This window comes from Gorilla gorilla, chromosome X (assembly GCF_029281585.2).
Source record: "Gorilla gorilla gorilla isolate KB3781 chromosome X, NHGRI_mGorGor1-v2.1_pri, whole genome shotgun sequence".
NCBI classification, from domain to species: domain Eukaryota; kingdom Metazoa; phylum Chordata; class Mammalia; order Primates; family Hominidae; genus Gorilla; species Gorilla gorilla.
Genome location: NC_073247.2, coordinates 80,954,698 through 80,977,832, shown reverse-complemented (window position 1 = coordinate 80,977,832; position 23,135 = coordinate 80,954,698). Strand labels below are relative to the sequence as shown.

Below are 23,135 nucleotides of genomic sequence, written 5' to 3'. Positions count from 1 at the left end.
GGCCACATGTAACATGTAATGTGTAACAACATGGGCGGCTCTCCCAGATGTGATGTTAAGTGAGGGAAATACAGCATAAAGAAAGAACATACTATGGCATGCTATATTTATATTCCATGGATATGAACTTCAAAAACATGCGGAACCAACCTACAGGGAGAGAAGTCAAAATAGTAGTTTTCCTTGGGACAGGGATTACTGATTGGGAAGAGGCACACAAGAGCCTTCTGGAGTGCTGAAAATGGTCTATATCTCGACCTAGGTGGTGGTTACAGAGGCTGATACATATGTAAGTATTCATGGAGCTGTACACTTAAGATTAGTGCACTTTAATGTATGGAAATTATGCCTCAATAGAAAAAGTATTTTTAAAAACCAAAAGTGCCAAGAGCTTCCCCCAGATCTTTGCATAACTGGCCTCTTGTCATTCAGGCCATCCCCTAAATGTCACCTCTTCAAAGAGGCCTTCCCTGGTCCCCCCCGCACCTAATTGAATTTAGCAACACTCCCCACCTCTGTGCCTCAGTTGCTCTCTATTCTATTAACTGGTTTTCTTTTCTTTTTAGTATGTACCAATGTGCTGGAGCTGGCTCTCACTGGCTCTTCCCAACTCAGTATTCAATGACTTCACACTGCCAGCTTGAGATGAGCCATGATGGGAATGTCAGCACCACAGAAGTCAGCAGGTGCTGCAGATGCCCTCCTTTAAGCAGATCACTCAGCATTTTCCAGTACACCCTGTACACAACACTATTTCAAATCATCTTATGTATTTGTCAGCTTACTGATCTGCTGTATGTCTCCTCTACATGAAGTTTCATGAGGGCAGGGTCAATGGCTTGTCATTTTTGCCACTGTATCCCTGGTTCCTAGAACAATGCTTGTTGTATAGTAGGTATCCAATACATGCTGCTTGAATGAATAAAAGTCTGAGGGAAACACTGGAAGCACAAGAGAGGAAACTGTTACCTTTGTACCTGAATAGGGAATATTTGAGCTGAGGCTTCAACCATAAAAAAGAGTTTGCTAAGGAGCCAAGGGAGAAAGGACTTCCCAGGCAGAGGGAATAAAATGGAGGCACGAAAGAGCATGGGAGGTCTAGGGGAAAGCCAGCCACCAGAGTGGCTGTATTGTAGGGTGTGTGGGGTAGGAGAGGCCTTGGGAGTGGCGCAGAAAGGTAGGCTGGGGCCACATTGTGAAGGGCCTTAGCTCCTTGAATGGAAGGCTGGATTTTCCCCTGTAGGCGATAGGGAGCCATTGAAATGTTTTAATTAAAGAAATAATCCGATCAGGTCTTTGCTGGCAAGGTACCTCTGATGGCAGCCTGGAGAGTGGATTGAAGGAGGACGGCTGGAGGTCCAGTCACCTCTCCACAGTATGCCTAGGATAGAAAGCTGGTCTTTTGAAACCAGCGGTTCTTCTCACTGTTTTTCCTGCCTGTTTCTATTCCCTCAGTCCTCAGTGAAGATGGAAAACAGCTGGCTCTTCCCTCAAAGCTCAGTGGCCCTCTAGGTCCCAGGCCTTAGTTTCCATTGGCCACATTTCTCTGTCTGGCCTAGCTCTGTGGGGGCAGCCCCTGTGGCCTTGCCAAGATGCCCAAAGGGTGAGTGCCCAGTGTGGGCACAGGAACTATCTGTGCCTTCCTAGTGTTGTGACTTAGCCAGCCCATTCCCTGTTCTGTACCTCATCCTGCTGAGTCCCAAGGCAGCAGCAGCCACTGCTATAGTCGCCGCTAGAAGAGGAAGGTTAAGGGGACTTTGTTGTCTGTGCTGTTGCTATGCAGGAATGGCCACAGGCAGCTCTGAGGTTGGGTTGTGGTCTAGAGTGGGGTTCATGCTTGGCAGCTGAGGCAGGCCACCCCAGCCCAGGCTCCCGCTCCAGGCAGGGAGTTGTAAATTAGAACCTCCAGTCTTCTAATTTAAGGGACCAAAATAAGCCCAGGAACATTCCTGCTGGGGCCCCAGCAGCCCAGCCTTCAGGCAGCAGCTAAGCTCTGTCCTCAAGCCCTGAGTTGCAGAGGTTGGGGAGCTGGGCAGCCAAGGATGGCTAAAGCCTGGGTGACAGGATGTACAGGAGGTATGGGAGGGACTGGGTCGAGGCATTTGTCTGTGGTTCTATAATCAGTCCACTTTAGTTCAGTCTGAGTCCCTATCAAATGTTTAACATCAGGCACTGGACTAGCTTAGCCCTGGGATGACAGTGGTGAGTAATGCTAGGATTTACCCATCTGGGAGAAAACTTAAAGACCATTTGAGCCAAACTTCTCATGTTATAGATGAAAAAACGAGGCCCAGAAAGGAAAAGACACTGACCCCAAGTCACACAGAAAGTCAGGGGGCAGAGCCAGGACTAGAATCAAGGGCTGTAGTGCAGAACTAACTCCACCCCAAGCAGACTTTGGGGAGCATCGGATGGAGCTTCAGATGGCCTGTTGGGTGTGTCCTACAGGAACCTGGAATTCAGTCAACATGCAGGAACTGCGGGAGGCTTCCCAAAGGTGAGGCCTTGGAACTTGGCCTGGGGACAGGGCAACTTAAGCATAGAGAACAGGCCACATGAAGTCACAGAGGTGGGGAATCTCACAAGCCAGAACCAGGAATGTGATGTGGTCTAAGAGTTGCATGGGTGCATGGGTGTCTCTCCCTAGCTCATGTTCCAGTGGACACGTTCCCCAAGAGTACCTGCTGCCTCTCTTTCTCAAGAGGAAAGGAAGCTAAATTGTTGATGAGCATCCTTATCATCACAGCTAACATTTTTTTAGGGCTTACTATGTGTCAGGCTCTGTGCAAAGTATTGTCTCATTTGATCCTCATAACAACCTTATGAGGTGGGGCTATTATTAACTGCCTTTTAAAGATGAGAATACTGAAGCACATAGAGGTCAAGTAGTTGGTTAAGTTGGCACAGGGGATCTGTACAGAGGAAGTCTGATTCTAAGGTCTGTGCACTTAACCATCACACTATAATAGTGTTAATGATAACTGTAATAATAAGCTAGTGTCTGTTGAATATTTACTATGGGCCAACCACTGTTCAAAGGATTTCATAGGGAGTAGCTTGTTTGATCTTCCCAATGACTTTATGGGGTAAGGTATTATTACTATTATTGTCATCTCTAATTTACAGATGAGAAAACCGAGGCAGAGAGAAGTAAAGAGCTAGTATTGCTTCTGCAAGACCTTGCCAAGTAGACAAGGGAGAAAGGATTTCCAAGGCAGAGGGAACAAAATGGAAGCATGAAAACAGCATGGCAGTGTCTGGGAGAGCCCAGCAGTCAGACTGTACTGTAGGGTGGGTAGGATGGGGAGAGACATTGGGTGGTCCTGGAGATTGCTCCCCTGCCCACTGAAGGAGTGCTCTGCAATGGCCCTGACAAGAGGGAAAGAGAGGGTTCCCCCGGTTGCTCAGGATTTGAGAGCTGGGTTGGGAAGCCTGAAACATCCTAAGAACCCTCCCTGCCTCAATGGGCCAGGTGAGGCCAGGGCAGGCGTCAGTCGAGGGAACAAAAAGTACAGGACTCAAGCCACATTCCCCCAAGGAAAGCAGGGACAGAGGGTGTCTCTGTGGGGTCTCTTTCCTCATCACCAGGAGCTTGGCACCCCTGGGAATTGGATAGTTCTCAGAGACCCAGGGAATGTCAGGGTCTTTAGTGTGACAATCCAGTCCCACTCTTTTATAGCAGCAATGTAAAAGCTGAGGCTGGGAATGGTGGAGGGACTCATGCGATGTCACATGGATAGGAAGTGGTGGAGCTGTGGCTCAACTCCCAGTCCTCCAGAGTTCTTTCTGCTACCCTGCCTGGCCTCCTTTGGAGCAGGCCCTTGAAGTCAGAAGAGACCTGAGTATGAATGATGGTGGATTTCTTGCCTGAAACCATGGAGACCAGAGGAAGTGCCACAGTATTTTTTAAATTCCAGAAGAAAAGAACTGTCAACCCAGAGAGTTCAATATCCAGTGAAAATATCATTCAAGAAGGAAGCAGAAGTAAAGACGTTCTCAGATGAAGAAAAACTAAGAGAATGTGTTTCCAGCAGATCTGCTCTAAAAGAAAAGCTAAAGAAAGTTCTTCAGTAGAGAGGGCAATGAGGGAAACTTGGGACAGGGGTAGACTTGCTTTTTTCTGTCATACTGGTCCTCAGTGCCCTCCCCCGTCTTAAACCCTCTTCTATTACAGTCCCTCCCAGCCTGGGTGCCCTATCCCCTTTGCCCTCTGGCTGGGGCAGAGATCCAGGAGTCCAAGGCCTGGGTTTGTAAGCCAAGTGAAAGCTAAGGGGAATATGCATGGGACATGGATTCCTGGATTGCAAATTGTGCTTAATACCACCACCAACTAGCTGTGCAACCTCAGGCAGGTTTCTTGTCTTCTCTGAGCCTCCATCTGGCTACTGGGGATAATTACCAAGCCTTTTGTGTGGCTGGGACAAGAGAAGGGGAGGGAAGCCTGTTAGTGGTGTGTGAAAGGGCCGTCCAGATGGGAGGGATGGTTATCATCATTCCTCTGCTAGTGCCCTCCTCTCCAGCCAGCCAGGCATCTGCAGTGGGGTGGAGGATGGGGGCAGGCCACTTAGCAACTCAGCTTCCTTTTACTTCCTCCCTGGGGCCTTTGCAGTTCTGGATTCCAGGGCTTTGATGGAAGGGTAGAAGCTGCCTCTTTGCATTAGCAGCTTGGGCTGCCTGGCCTGGGCCTACCTATTTTCTTGGAATCTTTTTGGCACCAACAGCTTCTTCTTCACACATGCTATTAAAAGAGAAGGAAGTGGGCCAGAAGTGGGGTGGCTCTTCCACCAGGGTAGCTGTGGGGGCACCAGCTGATCCATGGGTGCTCGGGTGGAAGGCGGGGACTTCTCCAGCAGTAGGTTCGGCCCTGAATGCAAAGCTCGAGGACAGGGAGAAAAGAGGACAGGTAGGAATAGCTGTTGTGGCTAGGTTGTAAGATAAGGACAGGAATGTAGCCAGGCCTGTACACAGAACCATGGCTGCCAGAGGAGCCCAGGGATCTGGCTTCTAGACCCATCAACCCGCTTGCCAATCTTTGGCATTCTCCTTTCCCTCCCCAAGCCTCAATTTTCCAGCTGTAATGGTGTACTTGTGTGTGTATGCATATGTGTGTGTGAGGGGAGGGCTAGGCTACTGACCTCTGAGGTCTCTTCAAGCTTGGACACACTGTGGTTCTAATGAAGTAGTTAAGGCCTGAGGCATGTGGCTGGCGGGGGAGCTGGGGGCTCCTGAAAGCTATCTAGGGGAGGTGGTACAATGTGGTCTTTGCTAGAGTGCTTTGTTGCTGACTGAGGACTGGGGAGTTGCAGCTCTGCTCATTATCATCTACATAACCTTCAGCAAGTCACGTAATGTCTCTAATTTCCCAAGGCCAGTTTTACCCCCACCTTGGTAGGACATTGCCCTTGTGGAGAACAGAAGATCCCCTTTGCATCTGATAAGAGGGCTTGTAGCATAGCTATGAGAGGGATCTGCGCCAATAAGTCTCCAGTGTGGTTCCCACATCCAGCCTGGCCAGCCCCCTGCACGGTTGGCTCCTTGACAGGCTGCCACCAGACCTCTCAGCCTCCAGGGCTTTGAGCAGACTGGCTTGCCTCTGGCTGATTCTCCTGGGGCAAACATGGGTCTGGACTGTACCATTCCTCCAGCAGGTGCCCCCCCTACTCCCTCAGCAGATAGCAGGGGGTTTCACCTTTACCCTGAGGTCATGACATGTACTAGTTTACAGGGCTTTAAATTAGGCTGGGGCCAGGCACAAAATGATCAAGACCAGTGAGGGAGATGTCTGTGTTGGCCCCTTTAGTTGTGACCCTAAAGGACATACATGGAGGGGAAAAAGAAGTTATTTGGAGACATAGTGAGTTCAGAAAGCCCAGGGCTGGCTGGGGCATTTGGAGAAGCCAAAGAGCTTGGTCAGTTAGAAAACAATATCAGCTTGGGCATAGGCTGCAGTAGCTGGAGAGAGTTCAGGGAGGGAGGGGGGAAGGCCAGAAGCTCAAAGAGCTCCCTCCTGAAGCCCCCTGACAGACAGCCAGATACTCCTCATGGAAAGAAGCATTTCAGAAATGATTCCCAATGTCAGGGTCCATTGGCAGGGGTCAGGTGAGGAGAAGCAGTCCCGGAAGTAGTGTATGAGCTTGACTGTCCCTTGGTTCTGTAACATACTTCCCTGCCTGCCCTTTCTCTGAGGTTGGTTCTCCCCCTTCCCCAACAAGACTGTGAGCCATCCCAAAGCTTTCCAGTAAATCTATTTTTGGTTTAACTTAGCTGGACTCAGATTCAACCAAAACCCCTGCTGGATATGGCCCCTGATGGCTAAAAGTCACAAACCAGTGTGCCCATCCTAGCTCTAGAACAGAGGCAATGCACAGTGAGGGGAGGAGCCAGTTCAGAATCTATTAATAGGTCCCTTGAGTAGTGGAGCAGCATGTTAGGGTGCCCGATTTCCAAGTCCTTGGGCTAAGGAATGCAGTAGGTGCTCCATGGATGGATGAATGAATAAATGAACGAATAAATAGCCCCCACACCCAGCTATCCCACGCACCCTGTCCTTGGTGCCAGACTACCTCTATTCCTGCCCATAAGCCTTTTCTGGGCCACCCTGCCCACCTGGCCTCTGAGAGAAGAAAGAGAAACTCACAGAGTCACGGGATGGCAAGCTGGCCTGGCCTTTACTCTGCAGAATCCAGTCCCCTCCTGGCCCAGTTGGAAAGGGCAAGGCTCAGAGAGGTGAAAGGTCTGGCCAAGGGTGTCAGGACTCGGCTCTCCTGCCTCCATCATAACACATGTCAGGAATTTTTGTTAAGTTTGTGTTCCAGAGGTCTCACTCCACAGCAAGTTCTATCCCAGAATGCATTGGGACTTCAAAGCATGACAGGACGGCATCTGAGTTCTCCCACTCCCCTTCGGCCCCGGCACTCCTGGGGCCAGAGGGTGGGAGTGCCTTTGATCAGTCAGGAGTGTTGACTGTCCTTCACCGGGCCTGACAGCAGAGATGAGCCAGAGGCTGGCCCATGCCCTCTGGATGCCGGGAGAGCACACAACGTCACAAGAGAGAAAGTCCAGCCTCCAGCCTGGGGCCTCCTGCATCTGGGGCGCGCCACCCAAAGCCTGCACAGCTGGCCAGCAGGGAGGGCCACAGCTGGGGGATGTTTGTGCTAATCCTCAGCAGAGGAAGCCGTGTGATAGCTGGGCTGATGTCTCCAGGGTGGGCCGCCACTCAGCGCTGGGGGCTTTGCTTCCCCTCCACCTTCCAGCCCCACATTCCTCCCCTCAAGTTCCTGCCTCCTGCAGCCCCCACCCCCAGCTTCTCCTACCAGTTACCATCACTTTCTCAGATAGAGTCCTAGGTGTGGGAAAAATGGCCCTGGGCTGGGAGTCTGGAGGTCTGGGTTCCACTGCTGTCTTGCTGTGTGATCTGAATCAGTCCCTCACCCTCTCTGGACCTCAGTCTGCCCAGCTGCAATGCAAGGAGAAAGGTATATGGAACTGCCCTAGCACAGCTACTCTGAGAGTCTCTGAATCAGGGAGTGTGATTTGTGACTGATGACTCAATCACATATAAGGGAATGCTTATTCTCTGTCTTGTTGGGCTCAGCTGGATTGTCTGGGCACTCTAGCCCCCATGACCATGCTCCTAAACTTGCTGTTAAAGGAACAGGAGAGTAAGGTCCAAGAGCTTTGATCAGGCTGGGGGGAAGAACAGAGGGAAGTACAGATTGCTCAAACCCAGAAATGCTCCATTGGTTCTTGGACCCATGGCCCAGGGGAGAAAAGCTAAGAAACCTGATAGTTGATAAATCCAGGAACAAGGTATCCAGGTCTCCTCTAAGAACAGGTTTTCTGTGACCAGAGCTCACATACCTTGCTCCCAGAGCCCAGTGCTGCTCAGACCAAGTTCCCTTTCTTAGGGGAGATGACCATGTCATGACAGCCTCTCCAGCCAACGAAGGATGGGGGCTTGTTACTCCTGGAGTCCTCAGTGCTCAGTGGAACCAGAACAACCCACCTTGACCTGTACAATACAATGATGCAGGCCTCACTCGTTAAGACTGGGGAAAATCTCTACCATCAGGCCCCAAACTGAGGCTGCCCAGAAAGGTTTCCTGTCAGGACTTTCCTCCCTCAGGGATTTCTGAGGACTACTGCATGCTGGGCTAGGAAGAAAGCAAAGATAGAGAAACAATCTCAGGGGTCGGGGGTGGTAGAACAGTCCTTGGCAGTGTGCTGTGGCGCAGAGGGCTGTGGACATGGAGTGCCCCTGGGAAGAGGTGATGGGCTCTCCCAAGGCCTGTTCACTGTGTGCCAAGGTTTGCCTGCTGCCTCTTATTCCACCCTCACACAGCCCAGAGGAGAGGTATTCATGGCTGCATTTTATAAGGAAGGACACTGAGGTAGAGTGATTAAAGGGCCTTCTCAGATGTCCCACGGCTCAGTTTTGTCTCCAAATCTCATGGTCTGTCCGATCTCCATATTACACTGCTGCAGTCTCAAAACAGCCAAGAATACTTTCAACAGGAGAGGACAGGAAGGCTTCACCGAGAAGGTGACATTTGGGATGGACATTCAGAACAGGTGGATGGGAAGAAGGAGAGTATTCCAAGGGTGTAGAGGAGTGTGGGGATGGGATGGAGTACGCCAAAGACAGGAGTTCAAAGCATTGAAAGGTACCTTAGAAGGACAGCAAGGAGGCCAGATTGGCTAGAGGGAGTGGCTGGGAAAGTAAAGGGTGAAGTTCAACAGATAGTTGTTCCCACTGTGGGGGCCCTTGCATGTTAGGATCAGGAATTTGGCCTTGATCCCGTAGGCCATGGGAAACCACAGAAGGATTTTGAGCAGGGGATGGGCCATGGGCCCTTCCCATGGCAGTGTGGAAGATAAATGTGAGGGGAGAAGACAAAAGTAGAGATATGAGATGAAGAATCTAAAAAAGTTGATCTTATAGAAGTAGAGAGTAGAACAATGGCTCCCACAGGCTGGGGAGGGGAGATGTGGAGAAGTTGTTCCAACTGTAACTATGTTACAATTAGACAGGAGGAGTAAGTTCTGGTGTGCTACTGTGCAGCAAGGCCATGCAGTTAACAATCATGTAGTGTATCTTGCAAAATATCTAGAAGAGAGGATTTTGAATGTACCCACCACAGAGAAATGATAAATGCTTCAATGATGGTTATGTGAATTACACTGATTTGATCACTGCACAATGTATACATGTATGGAAACATCACTACACCCCATAAATATGCAAAATTATTATGTATTAATTAAAATAAAACTAAAGAAGAAGGAGAAGAAGAAGACCCCAGGGGGAAGGATCACTGAGGAAAGAGAAAAAGAGGAGGGAGATTGAAGAAATGTGAGTGGGTAGGACTGAAGACCCTCGAGGTGTTGCAGGGGGAAGAGAAAGGAATGCAAGATATACCACCCAGGGATGTAGTAGATGGGAGAGATGAGGCTTCTGGGAGAAGGAGGATTTTGAGATGGGGTGTGGGTACAGGAGAAATGTCAGTGCAGTTTTGGCTGTGGTGGGTCTGAGGAGCTTGTGGGACATTCCAGCCTAGGTGTGTCATGAGTAACAGGAAGAAAGGAGATGAGAAGAGAAACCAGCTCGAAAGAGAGCAGTTTGGGAGTCATCAGCCTCTCCCTAGCAAGTTCCATAGCCTCCCAGACCTCATTGTCTTCTTCATCTGTATGATGGCGTAGTATTAGGGTCAACCTCATTAGGTTGCTGTGAAGATTAAATGAACTGACACAAGCACAATGTTTAGAACAGTGCCTGGCACAGAGTTAGCACTCACGTCATCTGAACTCTTGTTAGCACAGAGGTGGTAGCTGCAATCTGAGGGGTGGATGAGGACACACCAGAGGCATGTGAAGGATGGAAGAGAGGTGGGCCTGGCACAGAGCTCTAGGAGCACTAACCACCAGTGATGGGCAGAGAGCACCTTAGGAGTGTGCCAGTGACCAGGCTGGAAGGGCCTTGGTCTTCAGTTCTAATCTCATGAGGTTCCAGTGCCACCTCCCTGTGACAGGGTCTTTCTGCCTATCTTGAGACCCAGGTTGTAAGCTGTGAGAGCTGCAGGCACTTGGGACTCCAAGTATCCCTGCCTCACCTCTGCTCACCAGTACCCCATTCCCTCACACTGAGCCCACAACCAGATATCTTCATGTGCCACAGCACTGTGCAAAGGAAGAACCCCACATGGCCAGAGTTTCCATCCCAGGCCACCGTGGGCCTGAGACTGGTCTCCTCAGCTTCCCATCTGGGGAGTGATTGCAATATGCCCCCCTTGCCCCTTTCCCCCAGGGTGAAGCAGGCAGATGGGCTTGTGACTTTGAAGTGTTTTTGGGTACCCTTGGGAATTCCCAAGGCAGGCCCAAGACCTAATTGCCTCCCACAGGCTATGCAGGCTCTGCCAGAGGAGGAAGGGCCAATTCTTGCTTTTTGTGATCTTCCAACAGGCTGCGGACAGTGCCTCCAAGAGAGCAGGGGAGACTTGTTTGAGGGCTACAGGCCTAGGCAGTGGGTAGGCCGGAGGCCCCATCAGCAGCCACCACTCCACAGTAATCTCAAACTTCCAGTCCTCTTGGTGTGTAGCATCTTGCAGAGTCACGCATCCAGGCTCACACCTGTGGTGGGGTCCGGGGACACGTGTGAAGCTTTCAGGGCCCATGCTCCTGTCAGGCAGCCCAGCAGAAGCTGTGGGAGCATGCACAGAGGCCAGAGCTTCAGCTCCTTGGGATGGTTCTTTCTTTTTGGCAGGAGGGAACATAGTAGGACAGGACAATGAAACAAATAGCTGAAGGAGGCCCAGACAGTTGCATTGGGAAGAACACTGAGTGTGGAGTCAGGACAGGGTGTGGCCCCAGCTGATTGGCTGAGCAGGCTTAGCTATGTGACCTTTCACCCTTGTCAGAAACAGGCTTTATTTGAATCTCTACTATGTGCCAGGCACACCGGTCTTTATTTCATCTTAACAATGCCTCTCCAAGAGAAGCCTTATTACCCCACATTACAGATGTGGAAACTGAGACCCACAGAGGTGAGGTGGCTTGCCAAGGTCAAACAGCAGGAAAGTGGCAGAGCTGGTTTTTAACTGAATCCAGAGCCTGTGTGCTCTCACTATACCCGGCTATCTCCCGTTGAAAAATGAGAGGATAAGGAGGAGCTCATCATTACTTAACTACAGAGGGGCTGAGCCTGAGTTGCAAAGCCAGCACTTGTCCCACACTCAGTGGAGGCTGCCCCAGTGTGCCTAAACCCAGACAATTAGGAGTTGCCCACAATCTCTGTACCATGGTCTCATGGAGGCAGCCAAATTCCTAAACATATGGATCAGTGAAGACCAGAAGGCCTCCCTTCTGCAGCTCAGTGGACTGGGGAGCACCCCACCTTTCTCCTCAACTTCACGTGGACTCCTCTTCCTATCAGTAAAATCTTAGGAGGTCGTCTTACCTCTCTGAGCCTTGGCTTCCTCTTCTGCAAAATGAGATTTCCCTATCCTGTAGGGATGTCATGAAGATTAAATGAAATAACCCATGAGAAGGAGCTGGGGCTCCAAAAGAGATGGGAACAGGGAAGAAGTTGTCTAAGAATGCCTCACCTGTGTACACTAAGTTAGACTTTACGACAGCACGGTCTCATTTATTTCCAGGGTTTCCCTTGTTCTGTTCAACAAACCAGATGCCAGCGATGGTGTATTGGTGGTGGTGGTGATGGTTGGGGTAGTACATACAAAATGAAATATGTATCAAATGGAAACATGGCTACCCTTTGATCTCACAACTTCGCATTAGGAATTAGACAAGTGCATTAAGGATGTTTATTGCCTTCTTGTTTGTACTAGCCCCAAATGGCAAACAACATAAAAGTGTAACAATGGGGGATTGGTTAAATCATTTCTGGTTATGGTACATACAGTACACAATTAGAGTACATTTCCAGTTAAGACGGCAACAGAGCCCCTCTGTACCAAGCACAGAGTGATGGAAGATCAATACACTGTAGAAAGAGAAAACCCCAAAGACAGAATCAGGCTGAAAAAATGAGATATAGAGCACACACAGAAATTCAAAGCAACCAGCACAGCTGTAGCCTGCCGGCCTCTGGGTCAGAACACGGGCGCCGTGGCGGGGGGTGGGCAGGAGTGGCCGGGACTCAGCTCCTGTGAGTACTACAAGTGCTCCATTGTGGGATGGGAGGCAGAAACCAGGGGGAGGAGGGGCAGGGCTCTCCCCTTACGAGCTGGAAAAGACAGCTTCCAGCTGCTTCTGGGAGTTCTGACTACAAGGCAGCCTGGGCCATGAGGAGCTGGGTGGAGGCAGACTCGGCCTCATGACAAGGAAGTGAACCGAGCCCCAAGGTTCTACACTGAAGCAGGAGAATGCCCCCAACATGTCCTATAGGGTAAGAGACCTGAGTGTCATAAAATCGGATTCTGGGCTGAGGGGTCTGGAGGGGCCAGTGGAGGCCACCATGAAACCACCAGATAGGGAGGGGCAAGCACTGAGAGAGAAAGACAATAAGACACAAACACAAACAAAACAACACCAACACTCCCTCTCCAAACCAAAATTCCAAAACACATAAAGAAATCTAATGCTCAGGGAGAGCCAGCAAAATCTACGATCAGCACATAAATTTACTCCAGATGAGTTTTAGAGAATAGGCTGACAGATTTTGAAAATAAGCATGCCCAGGATGCACACAGAGAGAAATGAAGGAATGATATTCCTTAAAAGGACAAAATAGGATTGTACAAAAACAGGAAGAGAGATAAAAAGAGAAAATCAAGTAGAAACTTTCGAAGTCAAAAATATAGTTATCGAAATAAAAAGAAAGCAAACTTCAATGAATGGGATAGCTCTAGCCTGGGCACAGTCATGGAAAGAATTAGAGAATTGTAGGCTAGTGCTGAGGGATTCACACCAGCATAGAAACAAACTTTGAAAGAGCAGTTAGTAGGCATGAAGGTTGGCATTGAGGGGCTCCGGCCTAAGTCTAACAGAAGCTCCAAACAGATAATGGTGAGGAGGTAATCATTGAGAGATAATAGCTGAGAATTTTTCAGAAAGGAAAAGAGGTATGAGTTTCAGGGAGAAAGGGCAGGCCAAGGACTAAGCAAAATAAATAAAATAAGTCTATACCTAGACACTTTGTGGGAAATTCACAGACCATCAAAAATAAGGGAAAAAACCTCACGGGCTACAGCAGAAAAGAGACCTATTCTATACAAAGAACAAGTTCACAATATGAGACAGAGCCACGCACAGAGGATGACTGTTATGACCTGACGACGGGGAAGTGTCTTGTTGCAGCTTCTCTGGTAAGCCGCCTCTAAAGATGGCCAAAGACATGGTTTTTCCTAGGTTTGAGGTGCACTACTTCAGGGTTCCTGCTTACCTCCTGCTCGTTCTCTGGCCCTCATTGTGACCATGCTTCACTCTCCCATCCTGTGCTGGGACAACCATTTTTCTTTCCTCATTGCTGCTACTGCAGAGTGAGCGGGTGCTGTGGCCTGGAGGAGATCCTCTCAGTGCACCACTGAGTCTTGCTTTGGAGGAGAGGATCAGGAGAACCAGCACTTTACAAGATGAGTACTGTCACCACCAAACTTGATATCGGAGGGTAAAGGAGTGCTCGCCTTGGAAGGCGAAGGGGGCTCCCCACACACTCGGGTGTCACATGCATCTAGCTTAGAATGTCTGCCTTGCGACTTCCAGACTGCATGCCTTTGGTTAGCAAGTCACTTCCAAGCCCCAGTGTTCTCATTTACAGAAGAGGGACAATAACTTTACCCAATAGAATGGTTATACAGAAAAAAAGGGGAGCCTAGAAATTAATGGAAACGTGCTGTGTAAGCTGTAATGTGGTGGACTATTATGACTGCCTCTTCCTGTCTCCAGCTCACCTGGAATCCAGTTCCTTCCCCTGAGTGATTTCAGTTAGTCCCCACAACCCCATGACATGGGTGATATTATCCCATATGTATAGAGGAGGACACTGAGGCTCAGCAAGGTAGTTCTTCCTCTTTGAGGTATTAAGTGGAAGAACCAGGACTTAAATCCGGATCTGTCTCACTCCATGTCTGTTCTTTACTGCTGGTCCTGGCTTTGCCCTGATCTCAGACCTCTAGGGTACATGGAGGGAGGGAAGGAGGGAGGGAGGCAGGGAAAACCTGCTGCATTGGAGTCTCCACTCTTTAGGGAGACTGAAGAGGCAGGGTCCAGCTCCCAGGCTGAGGTTTGGGGACAGCTGCAGAGCAAAGGAGCTTGGGAGGTTGAGATGGGGGAAGGTAGACAGCAGAGGGGAGAGAGTTTCTAACTGCATCCCAGTCAGGGACCACACAAAGCAATTGGCCTGCCTTGCCAATCTCAGTTTAAACCCAGCTCCACCCCATAATGCTTGTATGATCCATGGCAAGTCATTTAGCCTCTCTATGCCTCAGTCTCCTCATCTTTCTATGAGGTGGTAACCTCTATCTCCCAAAGCTGTGGGAAGGATGATATGAGGAGGCATATGTAAAGCACCCAGAACTGTGTTCACAAAGGTTGGCCTCTCTGCACCCATCACTGTCCCAGTCCTCAGCTCTGGGCTCTGTCCTGGCTCCTGACCCCAGCAGCATCTCCTTTGCTCCTAGTTCTGCCATGCCTTCTTTCTTTGCCTCACATTCTCAGGGAGACACAAGTCCAGATGCCCTGGTTGTTTGGAAAGATGGCAGTGTCTGGCTGGGCCCACCTTCGATAAGTGAGAGTGAATTATTGGCTGATTCTCGTATTCACTCATTTACTCCAATATTTATTGATCACTGACTAGTGTCAGGCACTGGTGATAGAGCAGCAGACCAGACAGAAAAGGCTTTGCGTTCACGGAGCTCACATTCCAGAGAAGATGAAGCCTACCTCTTCTGTAGAGGCCTCAGACACAATCCTACCCCAGGTTGGCTTCCATATTAGACATCACTTTCAACTGCTTCTGAGCTGCCTGGCCCTTATGACCACAGCAGAGAACCCAAGAGATCATCTTATCTACCCTCTGTTTCTAGACAAATGTTCCAGCCCAGATGGCTAAAACCTGCTTCTGTCTATGAAACATGGGCTCTGGAGTCCAAAGACCTAGGATCAAAGCACAACTCTGCTGCTCATTAGCTTTGTGACCTTGGGCAAGTTCTGTAACCACTCTGAGACTTTGTTTTCTCATCTATGAAATGGGCATTAGAACAGCACTGTTTTCATAGGGTCATTGTGTGAATGGAATAAGATAGATAACACACGTAACGTGCTAGAAACAGTGCCTGGCATATGGTATGTGCTCAATGCAGATAAAATGGTGCTATTATTATTATTATTATTATTACTGTTGTTATTAATATTACCTGACCTAGGGTGTCATAGGCCTTTGGTTCTGTGTCCAGCCTCAGTTTCAGAAGATATGCTTATTCCTGTCCCTGTGGCCAGGCCAAAATCCATAGGCAAACCTCCCAGGAGGCCCTCTGACCATGGCCCTGTTGGGGGCAGTCTGGAGGTTCGGGCTCTGTCTTGGGTGTCCTCACAGTACACTGTAGAGAGAGCAAGTGCACTCACTCACCTCCCTCAGGCTTTGCTCCAGTGCTCCCTTGTTAAGGAGGCCTCCCCTGATGATGCCATCTAAAATCACAAACCCTAGCACCCTCATTCCCCCTCCACTACTTTCTTCTTTTCCATAACCTTTGCCACCATCTTTCATGCTACGTATTTTACTTGCATATTCTTTTTAAAATTGTGGTCTGTCTCTTCCCTCTAAAATGTAAGCAGGAAGAAACTATCAAGTCTGTAGGGCCAAGCAGGCTAAAGGCTAAGAGATAAGCCAGACGCCCTGGCTTGCTAGTTACCAACTACAGGACAGTCTCTGCCTGAACCTAAACCTCAGCTTTTCCAACGGAATCATGAGGTGGGTGGAACTGGGGTTCAAAGGGCCTCCTCAGCTCTGACTTAGAACGGTCTGTACTTTTGTGTCAGTTCTCATGCAGACCGGGCAGGACCTGGCCTTACAGGCCAGTCTGTTGTAGGAGGCTGTGCCACAGGCAGTGTGTCAGGGCTATAAGCAGAATTCCTCTGCCCACTCAACCTGGCTTTCCTCCACCCTTGACCTTTGTTGGAAAGGCCCTGGGTTTGGGAGCAGGGTGGTCTGGCTCCCCTCTTCAGTGGGGCAGGAGGATTCAACCTCATCTCCATATCCTGGCAGGTGCAGCCTCAGCCTAGTGCCCTCCTCCCCTCTGACAACATTGCCACACGATGTGGCCAGCTGTTTGCTCCCCTTAAAGGCTACTTGGCTGGACATGATGCTAGCACATGTTGTGTTGAGCTGCCTTCTCTCTCAAAGGCTGCCTTATGGTTTGCAAATGGGGTGAAACAACCCCATAGGACAGTTTGCTGATTCAGAGACTGCTGGCTCCTGGGTGCAAATCCTGCTTGGAATTTCATCTTTCATCCTGATTGTGGGTGTGAGATATCTGCTAAGGCCCAGCATGAGAAAAGCCAGGACATGACATTTAGCACTTAGCCTCTTTCTCTGCCCCACTGCCTTGCCAAGAAAAAGGCTGCCTCTGGAGAAGGCAGCTGTCTCCATCATAACATGGGCCCTGCCATTTATGTATTTGACAATATGTATTTATTGGGTGACTACTATGTGCCAAGTACTGCTTCAGGGGCTGGGGACACTGTAATAAGCAAACATAGACACAATCTCTGCTGTCTCGCTCCACTTACATTCTAGAGGCAGAGGCTGGCATTTAATATGGGGACCTGAGGCATATTACAAAAACCTGAGCGGGAGACTCAAGGTTTGACATATATGGTGATGGAAGCTATGAGCATAGATGAGATGGCTCAAAAGAGAGTGTATAGAATGAGAGGGGAAGGGGTTTGGGATAAAACCTGAGGAATCCCAACATCTCGGGGTAGGCAGAGGAAGAGAAAGTAGAGAGGAAGCCACCATGGGTAAAGGGATCCCAGGGCACCCAGCCAAGACAAGAGAGGATTTTCAGGAGGAAGAAATGATCAGCCATTAAATGAGTCATATCAAGAAAGGAGAAGCCCAAGCAAAGGCCACAGGCTGAGTGTTTAGAGAGCAGCGTTGTTGAATAGCGCACATAGAAGGCAACCCATTACAGGCTCCAGAGCAAAGACAGTGAATGCAAGAAAGAGGAAAGCAACATTTCTTGAGCACCTACTATGTGTCAGGTTCTCTGCTGGGGCCCTTATATGCCTCATCCTTTCATTCATTTGGTCAACAATTTTCTAGATGCAGGGCCTTTATGGAAAGCAAAGATAGGTAAGGCCTCTGCCCTCATGGACCTCATAGTCCACATGGGAACAGGAGCCAGACATTTATCAAAGTGTCCCCCAAATGAATGTGAACTTACAACTGGGACTAGGGTTATGCAGGAGAAGCATGCGGTGCTAATGAGATCCTTTAATTTGGGGCTTTGACCTAGCAGGGAGCTCAGGGAAGTCTTCCTGAGGAGTGGACAAAGAAGCTGAGATCTTAAGGACACATAGAAAGGAACCTGGTGAGTGGAGCAGAGTGGAGTGTTTTATACAGAAGGAACAACATATGGGCCGGGCTTGGTAGCTCACGCCTGTAATCCCAGCACTTTGGGAGGCCGAGGCGGGTGGATCATGAGGTCAGGAGACCGAGACCATCCTGGCTAACACGGTGAAACCCTGTCTTGACTGAAAATACAAAAAATTAGCCGGGCGTGGTGGCTGGCACCTGTAGTCCCAGCTACTCGGGAGGCTGAGGCAGGAGAATGGCGTGAACCCGGGAGGCAGAGTTTGCAGTGAGCCGAGATCACGCCACTGCACTCCAGCCTGGGCAACAGAGCAAGACTCTGTCTAAAAAAAAAAAAGAAGGAACAACATATGCAAAGAACTAAAAGGTGGCCACTGGGAGTGGAGTGGAGAAGGAGGGGGCAGAGGGGGTCAGGGGAGCAGGGAGAGGTGGGAGAGGCAGGGCCAGACTCAATGAGGCTTCACAGGCCATAAGGAGGAGTTTTGTCTTTACCCTGAAACCACAAGAAAGCTGCAGCAGGTCGTTAAGCAAGGCAAGGATATGATCAAAGTCATGTTTTGAAAATACCAGTACAGCCACTATGTGAAGATAGAGCAAGAGATGATTTGGGCAGAGTATTTAGGAAGCTATTCCGCTGAGTCCAGGAGAGGATGGTGGTAGCTTGCGCTAGAGTGGAGACAAAGGAGACTGAAACAAGTGGATGGGTTGAAAAGATGTTTAGAGATTGCTTAGAATAGCAGATTTCCTATAACTGGCACTTGTAAATAAGGGAATGGTAAAAGAAATGTTGTTAGGTCCACCCAGTAGAATACTATTTGTAAAAACAGAGCAAAAGATTTCTAATACTGAACAGAAAGATTGACAAAATATACTTTTAGGTGAAAAATGCAAGGTACAGAACAGCATGTAGAGTATTGTATTTTGTGGAAGAAAGGAAGCAATATCTATTGTTTGTCTTTCTATAAAGATGCACTGGAAGGAAACCCACCCCCCAAATAAAGGTGGTTTATGTGTGTGTTTTAGGGGGAGTGCTGAAGTTAATGGAGTTGGGTGAGACTCCTTACTAAATCTCGTTTTATATTTATTTTGATTTTTCAATGTATTTCCTGTTTAGAAATAAATAATCTTGAAAGCCAAAGCAACTTAGGAAGTAAAACGAGCAGGATTGGCTATGAGGTTGGTAATGTGGAAGATGTTGAAAATGACTCCTAGGCTTGTGTAACTAGATGTAAGGGGGTCCCTTTGCTATGATAAGGGACAGGAGAAGACAGTAGGTTTGGGGAGGAAGATCATGAGATCAGTTTAGGACACATTGAGTGTGAAATGCCTTCAAAAGAGTGAGATGACTCTTTGAAGAAGTTTGGCTGTGAAGAAGAAGAGAGAGGCAGGGCAGTAGCTGCAGAAGGAAGTAAGGTCCTGGAAGGTGGGTTGGTTTCTTGGTTTCAGTGGGAGACACCTGGGCACCTGAAAAGCAGTAGGGAAAGATCCAGTTGAAAGGGAGAACCTGGTTGTCCTTGAGCCATGTCATTGTTAATTATCCCATTTTAGGGATGAGGAAATGAGGCTCTGGAAGGCCCAAGATCACATCGCTAGTAAGTGGCAGAACCGAAACTGGAAGCTACATCTTCTGACTCCCAGACCAATGGAGCCATGGAAAGGTGCTGGCAGGGAGACAATTGGGAGATAGGATTAATGAGGTCACCAGGCCCAGAGGCTCAGAAGACACCCACGTATTCTGAATAATCCCTCTAGAGCAGTTGTCTCAACTGGGGGTGATTTTGTCCCCCAGGAGACATTTGACAATGTCTGGAGACAGTTTAGTTGTCAGAACTCAGGGTGGGGGTGTGCTATTGGCACCTCGTGGGCAGAGGCCAGGGATACCGCTAACAGTCTGCCTCACTGCCCCCCACCCCCAGCAATGCACAGGACAGCCCTTGCAACAAGTCAATAGTGCCCAGGTTGAGAAACCCTGCTCTAGAAGCTCCAGGGGTTCAGGGAGCTTGTCAGCATCTCCACTCTCTCCACAAATGCGAGTATCTTTGTTGGTTTTACTATCTTTTTATTTCTGTGATTTGGGCACATTGTAAAACATTCAAACAATGCAAAAGTTTTTAAAGTATTAAGTAAAAGTCTTGCCTCCCTCAATCAGAATTCCCCAGAGGTAATTGTTGTTATTGTAACTTTAGTAAACGGGTTGAAACCCACAAGCAGAAAACTTATTTTCTCCCTCCTATTTCTTCCTAAACACTCTCTGTGACCTATTTCTCCCCTACTTCTTGGATGAAATCTCCTGAAGAGCCAGAACTTTTTGAGACGCTTTCAGATAATTAAAAAAATCCTCCGATTACCTCCAGGAATTAACATGTCCAGCCTAGTGGAACAGACAAAACCCAAACTTCACTAAAAATGAAAGCTTTACCCTTCTCCTCCACTGAAGCCTGTCAGGCTGCAGAGGCCAGGGATGTGGTCAGTGTCTTCTCTCTTTTCTGCCCCTACTGGCTTATTATTTAGCCAGTTTCCCTGTTGATGCATACTGAGGTAGTTTCCAGTCTTTTACTTTTATAAACAATGTTGAGCCATCCTTGTACCTATGTTTATCTGTACACACTTGTTATTTCTTTAGGACAAATTTCTAGAAATCAACGTGCTGAGGTATGCATATTTAAAACAGTAAAACATACTTCCAGATTGTTCTCCAGAGTAACTGCATCAGTGTGTGTTCCCACCAGCAGAGTATGAGAGGGCCCATTAAGAGTTTTCACTCTTGGCTGGGTGTGGTTGGCTCATGCCTGTAATCCCAGCACTTTGGGAGGCTGAGGTGGGTGGGTAATTTGAGGTCACAAGTTGGCCAGCTTGGCCAACATGGTGAAACCCCATCTCTACTAAAAAAAAAAAAAAAAAAAAAATAGCTCGGCATGGCAGCGCGCGCCCGTAATCCTAGCTACTCAGAAGGCTGAGGCACGAGAGTCACTTGAACCCAAGAGGTGGAGGTTGCAGTGAGCCGAGATTGCACCACTGCACTCTAGCCTGGGTGACAGAATGAGACTCTATCTCAAAAAAACAAAGTTCTCACTCTCTCCCCACCTTTTTCAATAGAGTATATGCTAGTGGGGCCAGGCTGACATTAACTACTGATTGAATGAGTGCTGAGAGAACACCCATTCTTTGTGGGCTTCTTGAAGCCCATGAAGAAAGCACAAATTCTCCCAAACTCACTCCTCCCTCTTGACACACAGTCATCTCTTACTCCTCTCCATCCTCCACCCCCTCAAACTTCAGGATTCTAGGTCCTGCATTGCTCTTGAATCCATTGTCTTCTTTCTGTTTCATCACCAATGTTGGAATTCAGGCCTCATCATCTCTTGCCTACAAGAGTTCCTTGCTGGTCTCGCCATCTCCAACTTTGCCATCTCTGATCCATTCTTGACACCCCCAGAGTGAAGGTTCTAAAATGCCAATGTGGTCACCCCTCACCCCCAGAGACTGGCTCCCTAGGGCCCACTCCACAGGGCACACTGTGATCTGTCTTCTCCCTGTTCCCATCTCATCTGTGGCTCTTTGCCTTCCTCCTCTTACGCCCCAGTCACACATTGCTGCCTGCCTGCCATGAGCACAGCAGGCTTCAGCTCTTTCTTTGTCCATTCGGTTCTCTCTGGCTAGAATGCCCTCTTCCTCTTTTTTTTGCTGCCGTCAAGCAGAGAGTGGACATTTGTTGGTTTGTGGCTTCCCAGCCTTCATTCCTCCCCTTTCCTTAGGCTCCAGTTTAGTGAATTGTCTCTGCCTGATTGTGGGTAATGTTGGTGAAACAATAAATCCATGCATGCCTCCTTCCATAGAAGCCAAAGGGAAGTTGCCTTCCCCTCCCCAGCCCAGTATAGCCAGGAGGCGAGCATGGGACTAAGCTTGGTGACTGGACAGTCTCATTGGACTTTGAATCTGGAATAAGCAATATAAGAATAGAGGAAACAGACTTCATTCATGTTATTGGCAACATCCTGATCAAACCATTCCTGCTTCCTATTCCTTCCCAACCCCTCCCCAAGAAGTGCCTTTGCTTATGTCGATTTCCATACCTGGTTCTCTAGCTTTTCCCTTGATTCTGTAAGCTCCCTATAGCTTACCCCTCCAACCCCATAAATTCCCTTCTCTCCTAAGTTAATCAGAGATGCTTTCTGTTGCTTGCAACCAACAATTTCTGATAGGAAACCCAGCTCAAATGTTCCTTCATCTGGTTCTGCACAAACATACTTCCCTGTGCATTCCCATAGCACCCTCTACAAAGTGCAGATCACGTATTGTTTTTTTTTTTTTCCTGTTCCTTCCATTTTCTGTTCCTTACCAATATGGGTAAAAACTCATATTGGTCCCATCCTTGTGAGCTCTGGGCTCACTAGCTCATGCGTGGTCCAAAGCCAAACATTTAAGGGAACAAACATTTAAAGACTAAATTAATGGACTAGTAGCTCTACCTGCTTCCCCTCTAGGCGCTTCAGTGACTTACACAGACTCTGTCATGCCACAAAAATAGTAAAAATGCACCTGCCTCCGTCGTGAGTCTGGCTAGGAATAACGTGGGATGATTTCTGTTTGGGACACTCCTTCTGTCTGTTTCATGGAAGATGGCGTGAGGGAGGGCAGGAGGGGGAAGAGAAAAGGACAGAAAGGGGGCAGGGAGGTAGCTGTTGGAGCAGCTCAGGTGGAAGATGGTGGTGAGTGGGATTAACATGGTGGCAATGGGAACAGAGTAAAGGGGCTGACTGGTGAGATTGTGAACAGAGCATTAGAATTGAATATGCTGCTCAATTGTTTCTGGTAATTCTGAAAGCAAAAACTGGCCATTTGAGATGGCTTCCATCAGAAGGAGGTGGTGAGGGAGTTCGAGTGTGCCTGTGCATGGTGGAGCAGGGGTGGGGGGATTGGTAGGGGAGGGTGTCACACCGTCTCCAGCATCCCCCTTCTGCCAGCAGCCATGACCGTGCAGGCTGTCTTGCCTGTTTTCTAAAGAGCTTCCCCAGGCAGCAGGGGAGAGAGGAGAAGGGGGGCTGGCCACCCACGCCACTCAGCAGAGGTGAGCCAGGAGCAATGAGTCCTCAAATTCGCCCTCCCCCAAGCCACTACGGGCTGCCAGGTGCCTTGTTTTTGATGAAAGCTTTTAAAAACCCAAGTGCATGGATGGTCATGCATTCATTTTTGTTCATTTAACTAATACTCACTGAGCCTGGAGCCATGCAATGGTGAGCAAAGCCTGCCATGGACCCTGCTCTCAAGAAGCTCCCGAGCTGGCGAGCTGGCGGGGGAGAAGATGCGTAATCAGGCAATTAGGAACCAGTGTGAGCGGGAGGTAAGCATTGGTTGCTATGGGAACATGAGGAGCGGCCACAGCTGCTGCTCCTCTCTGAAGAGTGGTGGCAAGCAAAAAAGGAGGCACAAAACAGGCAGACCTGCTTGCCAGGCCCAGGCCCAGCTCTGCACACCCCAGCCAACTGGTCCAGGACAAAGATCTTCTGGAAGGAAAAAACCCATCAGCTCTCTGCCACACCATCTCTGCATCTAAGAAATAAGTAGGGAGAGCATGATCCAAGGACTC

The 23,135-nt window shown here is 48.9% G+C and overlaps 1 long non-coding RNA gene across 1 annotated transcript in view; it reads right to left on the bottom strand.

Annotated features, from left to right (window-relative positions):
• LOC101151098 (uncharacterized) overlaps positions 1-22,850 on the bottom strand; it is a 30,387-nt gene extending 7,537 nt beyond the window's left edge. Inside the window, exons 1-2 of the long non-coding RNA XR_002004220.2 lie at positions 22,762-22,850; positions 786-941 (exon numbers count right to left, since the gene is read on the bottom strand). This is a non-coding gene — a long non-coding RNA (uncharacterized lncRNA). The remainder of the gene's footprint in view (positions 1-785; positions 942-22,761) is intronic.
• Positions 22,851-23,135: the final 285 nt, after the last annotated feature.